General features: G+C 34.5%; 1 long non-coding RNA gene across 1 annotated transcript in view; it reads left to right on the top strand.

The window, feature by feature from the left end:
* The first annotated feature begins 845 nt into the window (after positions 1–845).
* Positions 846–7,554, top strand: part of LOC138365507 (uncharacterized) — a 9,472-nt gene continuing 2,763 nt past the window's right edge. Inside the window, exons 1-2 of the long non-coding RNA XR_011228857.1 lie at positions 846–948; positions 3,894–4,000. This is a non-coding gene — a long non-coding RNA (uncharacterized lncRNA). The remainder of the gene's footprint in view (positions 949–3,893; positions 4,001–7,554) is intronic.

Below are 7,554 nucleotides of genomic sequence, written 5' to 3'. Positions count from 1 at the left end.
ATAATGTTGTAAACAATTAATTAAAAAAAGTCTACTTGTGGATGTCAACCAACAAACCTCACACAAAACATAGAAAAGACCTACTATATCTTATTTGGAAACAAATCAACAAATGCAATTCAGCTTCAGATAGATAATGTAAACATTAGCAATAAAAATGATGGAAAGTTTCTTAGCCTATACTTAGACAAGAGACTCAACTTCCGCACCCATATACAACACATAACTAAAAAGGTTTCTAAAACAGTTGGTATACTGTTTAAGATCAGATATTATGTACCCTACTCTGCTCTCCTCTCACTCTATTATGCACTTATCTATCCCTATCATTCTTATGGCGTTTGTGCTTGGGGTTCAACCTCTGCAAACTACCTCAAGCCCATCATCATCCAGTAAAAATCTGCTATCAGGACAATAAATAACTCTACCTTCAGACAACACACAGCTCCCTTGTTCAAATCCTTAAACATGCTAAACAAATTCACTCCATACATTCTCCTGTGTAAATTACGTTTATAAAGCCCTTTTTCTAACTGCAAACCCTGTTCTGAAACTCTTCCTGGACAGATGTAATAGAACACATGGCCACGTCCCCACCAGACATAAATATCTCTTTGATATCCCCAGAGTCAAACTTAATCTATGTAAACACTCTATGTAAATAAAGGGACCTAGTCTATGGAACTCACTCCCTTATAATGATTTGAAAAGCTGTCCAACTTCTGCCATATTCAAAAATAAAACCAAAAAGTACCTGTAGTACTTTTTAAGTACGAGGGAGTAATGCGCAAAGCGTCCCTCACCTGTGACGTCACAGCGTCACCTGACGCCATATCAACACATCGGCCATTTTGTCGTCAGTTCAGTCATGGCGAGGACTAACCCTTCATGCAAACTGCACCTACTATCAAGAAGAAGAAGATTTTGTGTTCCACCGATAGTATTATCGTAAGTAAGCACTTATATTTTATATTTTATTAAATTAATTGATTCTATTTTTCTGTAATAAAGGTCCAAAGGGTTGTTAAGGAACAAGGGTGTAGCGATACCGACGCTCAGTGCGCTCAACTCACACCAAAGTATCACCTGTGTAGCTTCTGTAATTAGTGTTAATTAGTTATGCTATAAGATAATGAAGCGAGTATAAGATTAACTCGCTACAAGGGTACTGTGTTGGGAGGTGAGGGCTGTTACTGGTGTCTGTGGGGATGTGAGGACTTGTACCAACCACTATCACCACCAGTATCTTGTCTTGCACCCTGCTTAGTATTCCTATTGAGATATGAAATATTATTGCATTCATATAATTATTCATTCACAGTCATTACTATTTTTATGGGCTATGTTCTGTTACCCTAATGCTTTTTACCCCTGGGCATGTCCATTTACTCTCCAGCCCTTCACAAGCCACTGCTGCACCCCCTCCATGCCCATACTTACTGTGCTTATTCTTACAGGACTGCACTGCATTATGTGGTGCTCACTGCCTGGACACCTTGATACATGCATTATAGGGTTCTGGTAGTTGTTCTACTCACCAAGCCCTTCCAAGGCCAGGCTTGACATGTGAGAGCTTGGTCCAACAGGCTGTTGCTTGGACAGGCCCCTCAGGCCCACATATCCACCACAGCCTTGTTTGTCCGGCACTTCAAAATCAAATGTTTATTTACGTAAGGTACATACATATTTTTAGGTAAGGTACTCTTTATTTGGGTAAATTTATCTTCGTAGTATTTAGCTTTGGCTCGTCTAATTATCTTGGATAGCAATAACGAGTAATTCTTTGAGAATTCTTTGGAGACAATTCCTAACCTATACTTCTCCCAACCTATACTTCTTCTCAAGGTCATCTTCACTTCTTGAAGATGTTCAGGTTTTCTCTTGAAGATGTCGACGGTTGTTCCAGCAATACTGTATTTCTTTTATTGCTGAAAACCTGTTTTCAGCCATAAAAAAATAATCCTGAATCCAGAAAAAAATCCCTTTTGTATCGTCTGGAAATTTTCAAATATTGCTGATCAAACCTGAGTCTAAATTATTTGTATATATTATGAATTACAGAGGTCCCAGGACAGGGTTTTTAGGCACTCCACTTACATTTTCCCACTCTGACTTAACCCCCATTTATACAAACTCAGTCTTATCTTTTAGCTAATAATTTATTGTACACACCATACTCAGCCTGTGTAGGGTAGTTTATTGTGCATGTGTAGTATATATATTTGTGTAGTATATTTGGTATATTTAATGCCTCTAACCTCTCCTCATAGTTCTTGTCCTTCAGTTCTGGGAGCCACTTAGTAGCATGTCTTTGCACCTTTTCCAGTTTGTTTATGTGCTTCTTAAGATATGGGCACCATACAACCGCTGCATATTCCAACTTTGGTCTAACAAAAGTCGTGAACAATTTCTTGAGTATTTCGCCATCCATGCATTTAAAAGCTCTGAATATTATCCTTTACCTGCAATTGGTTGTTGCTGTATTTATAGAATATGATTTGTTCTACTTTACATTTGTTTGTTCCTTTTTTTCAAAATTTCTTTCTGCCTCTCTCCTCACTGCCGTGTAGTTGTTTCTCTTTGTATTACTGGTATGTTTGGGGGTTTGGCCTCTTCGTATATTGATTCCATTTTTGTGTCTTTTGGTCTCTGTCCGTCTTGAAATTTCAGTTGAACAAATCCCGTTTCCTAGTTCTGCATCTTTGTTTTGGTATAAATGTTTTTGTTCCTTTATCATATATTTCACAAAATTGACATACTGTGCATTAATTCATCTCAATTACTTCCTTTCCTAACAGCAAGCCTTTCCAGTAAAATTCTTTGAATTCTTTTCTGACTTCTGGCCTAATGTTTGTTTTATCCTAGTGTGTATGATGCCTAGCGTGTGTCTGGTGCCTGTTGTGTTAAACCGAAGATAAATGCATAAGTATAGGTCAGTAATTTCTCCAGCTTTGAAAGGGGCTTTCATTATGCAGCAGTATTCCACTCTAGAGAGCACTAGCGTCTTGAAAACTATCATCATCGGTATAGCATCTCTAGTGTGAAAAGTTCTTGTTATCTATCCTGTCATTTTTCTTGCAGTTGTGACGGCTACTTTATTGTGTTCTTTAAATGTAAGGCCTTCTGACATCAGTACACCCAAATCCTTTACGTTGCTTTTCCGTTCAATGTTATGATTTGACTGAGTTTTGTAAGTGGTTTCCGTTTTTATATTTTTTATTTTTTCCGTAGCGCATGAGCTGAAACTTATGTTCGTTAATCACCATGTTATTTTCTGTAGCCCATAGAAAGACCTGATTTACATCTGATTGGAGGTTTGCCATAATCCCAAGCATAAATGATTATATTTCTATCACTTGCTCTTAAGATTGTTTCATTTAATAGAGGTTGGGCATAATTGTTCTCTGCTGCTAATAGAACTGACTGACTTAGCTATAGGAAAATGTAAACTTAATTGGTTTATCCATTACAGTATTGTGCAGTTTATTTCATGATCCTGTGCTTAATACTTGCATAAATAGTAGATTACAAAATGCATTTTTATATCATTAGTATTGAATAATAATAATGCAAATAATTGACTTATAAATGATGTACAATTAATTGGTAGGTGATATTATATTATTAATATTTTTTCATTCTTGCAAAGCCTTAACAAAGTCATTAACATGTTAATATAAACTTGATCACCTTCCACTTATTTTCTCATGTGCTACCTACATGTACAAAACCTTATTCCTAAATGCATATTTTGTTCTGAAACTTGTCCTTTATATGTTGTGTATCACCATCTCTGGAGAGTTTTATCTGATTGATGTATAAATTACTTTTAATTTTACAGAATATTATTGTTATACTGAATTTATTATTATATAAATAACTTAATTTTACAGAATCATCTATCAACGCACATCCACAAGTTGAGGAGGAGGATGTGACCTTCCAGATGTCTGAAGTACTGAAACAGGCACCAAACAGGCCTGGTGGATCTAGGTACAAGGTAAAATAATTTAATTTTTTTTTTTTTTTTTTTTTTTACTAATTGTCCGATATATATATATATGTCGTACCTAGTAGCCAGAACTCACTTCTCAGCCTACTATGCAAGGCCCGATTTGCCTAATAAGCCAAGTTTTCATGAATTAATTGTTTTTCGACAACCTAACCTACCTAACCTAACCTAACTTTTTCTGCTACCTAACCTAGCCTAATCTATAAAGATAGGTTAGGTTAGGTTAGGTAGGGTTGGTTAGGTTCGGTCATATATTTACGTTAATTTTAACTCCAATAAAAAAAAATTGAAATCATACATAGAGAAAAGGGTTGCTTTATCATTTCATAAGAAAAAAATTATAGTAAATATATTAATTCAGGAAAACTTGGCTTATTAGGCAAATCGGGCCTTGAATAGTAGGCTTAGAAGTGAGTTCTGGCTACTAGGTACGACATATATATATATATATATATACATATATATATATATATATATATATATATATATATATATATATATATATATATATATATATATATATATATATATATATATATATATATATATATATATATATATATATATATATATATGTCGTACCTAATAGCCAGAACGCACTTCCCAGCCTACTATTCAAGGCCCGATTTGCCTAATAAGCCAAGTTTTCATGAATTAATGTTTTTTCGTCTACCTAACCTACCTAACCTAACCTAACCTAGCTTTTTTTGGCTACCTAACCTAACCTTACCTATAAATATAGGTTAGGTTAGGTTAGGTAGGGTTGGTTAGGTTCGGTCATATATCTACCTTAATTTTAACTCCAATAAAAAAAAATTGACCTCATACATAGAGAAAAGGGTTGCTTTATCATTTCATAAGAAAAAAATTATAGTAAATATATTAATTCAGGAAAACTTGGCTTATTAGGCAAATCGGGCCTTGAATAGTAGGCTGAGAAGTGAGTTCTGGCTACTAGGTACGACATATATATATATATGTATAATAAGCCAAGTTTTCCTGAATTAATATATTTACTATAATTTTTTTCTTATGAAATGATAAAGCAACCCTTTTCTCTATGTATAAGGTCAATTTTTTTTTATTGAAGTTAAAATTAACGTAGATATATGACCGAACCTAACCAACCCTACCTAACCTAACCTAACCTATATTTATAGGTAAGGTTAGGTTAGGTAGCCAAAAAAAGCTAGGTTAGGTTAGGTTAGGTAGGTTAGGTAGACGAAAAAACAATTAATTCATGAAAACTTGGCTTATTAGGCAAATCGGGCCTTGCATAGTAGGCTGAGAAGTGCGTTCTGGCTACTAGGTACGACATATATATATATATATATATATATATATATATATATATATATATGTCGTACCTAGTAGCCAGAACTATCTTCTCAGCCTACTATGCAAGGCCCGATTTGCCTAATAAGCCAAGTTTTCCTGAATTAATATATTTTCTCTAATTTTTTTCTTATGAAATGATAAAGCTACCCATTTCATTATGTATGAGGTCAATTGTTTTTTATTGGAGATAAAATTAAAGTAGATATATGACCGAACCTAACCAACCCTACCTAACCTAACCTAACCTATCTTTGCAGGTTAGGATAGGTTAGGTACCCGAAAAAGTTAGGTTAGGTTAGGTTAGGTAGGTTAGGTAGTCGAAAAACAATTAATTCATGAAAACTTGGCTTATTAGGCAAATCGGGCCTTGCATAGTAGGCTGAGAAGTGAGTTCTGGCTACTAGGTACGACATATATATATATATATATATATATATATATATATATATATATATATAATGTGTCGTACCTAGTAGCCAGAACGCACATCTCAGCCTACTATGCAAGGCCCGATTTGCCTAATAAGCCAAGTTTTCTTGAATTAATGTTTTTTCGACTACCTAACCTAACATTTTCAGCTACCTAACCTAACCTATAAAGATAGGTTAGGTTCGGTCATATATCTCTATTAATTTTAACTCCAATAAAAAAAGAATTGACCTCATACATAATGAAATGGATAGCTTTATCATTTCATAAGAAAAAAAATAGAGAAAATATATTAATTCATGAAAACTTGGCTTATTAGGCAAATCGGGCCTTGCATAGTAGGCTGAAAAGTGCGTTCTGGCGACTAGGTACGACATATATATATATATATATATATATATATATAATGTATATATATATATATATATATATATATATATATATATATATATATAATGTCGTACCTAGTCGCCAGAACGCACTTTTCAGCCTACTATGCAAGGCCCGATTTGCCTAATAAGCCAAGTTTTCATGAATTAATATATTTTCTCTATTTTTTTTCTTATGAAATGATAAAGCTATCCATTTCATTATGTATGAGGTCAATTCTTTTTTTATTGGAGTTAAAATTAATAGAGATATATGACCGAACCTAACCTATCTTTATAGGTTAGGTTAGGTAGCTGAAAATGTTAGGTTAGGTAGTCGAAAAAACATTAATTCAAGAAAACTTGGCTTATTAGGCAAATCGGGCCTTGCATAGTAGGCTGAAAAGTGCGTTCTGGCGACTAGGTACGACATATATATATATATATATATATATATATATATATGCAAACAAGCCTGAATGGTCCCCAGGACTATATACAACTGAAAACTCACACCCCAGAAGTGACTCGAACCCATACTCCCACAACTGGTATGTACAGGGACGCCTTAATCCGCTTGACCATCACGACCGGACATAAGGAAGTGATAGCCGAGGCTATATGAACCACTTCCCCGCCGGCACTCGGATGGTAATCTTGGGCATAGCATTTTATCAAATCACCTCATTCTTTGGGGCACACGTGAGGAACACAAATGCAAACAAATGCAAACTTGTTTGCATTTGTGTTCCTCACGTGTGCCCCAAAGAATGAGGTGATTTGATAAAATGCTATGCCCAAGATTACCATCCGAGTGCCGGCGGGGAAGTGGTTCATATAGCCTCGGCTATCACTTCCTTATGTCCGGTCGTGATGGTCAAGCGGATTAAGGCGTCCCTGTACATACCAGTTGTGGGAGTATGGGTTCGAGTCACTTCTGGGGTGTGAGTTTTCAGTTATATATATATATATATATATATATATATATATATATATATATATATATATATATATATATATATATATATATATATATATATATATATATATATGTCGTACCTAGTAGCCAGAACGCACTTCTCAGCCTGATAAAATAAATGATAAAGCTACCCATTTCATTATGTATGAGATCAATTTTTTTTTATTTGCGTTAAAATTAACGTAGATATATGACCAAACCTAACCAACCCTACCTAACCTAACCTAACCTATCTCCATAGGTTAGGTTCGGTTAGGTAGCCGAAAAAGTTAGGTTAGGTTAGGTTAGGTAGGTTAGGTAGTCGAAAAGCAATTAAATCATGAAAACTTGGCTTATTAGGCAAATTGGGCCTTGCATAGTAGGCTCAGAAGTGAGTTCTGGCTACTAGGTACGACATATATATATATATATATATATATAATATGTAT

The sequence above is a fragment of the Procambarus clarkii genome, chromosome 17 (assembly GCF_040958095.1).
Source record: "Procambarus clarkii isolate CNS0578487 chromosome 17, FALCON_Pclarkii_2.0, whole genome shotgun sequence".
In the NCBI taxonomy this organism is placed as follows: Eukaryota; Metazoa; Arthropoda; class Malacostraca; order Decapoda; family Cambaridae; genus Procambarus; species Procambarus clarkii.
The sequence above is the reverse complement of the archived record's forward strand: the minus strand, read 5'-3'. Positions and strand labels throughout refer to the sequence as shown.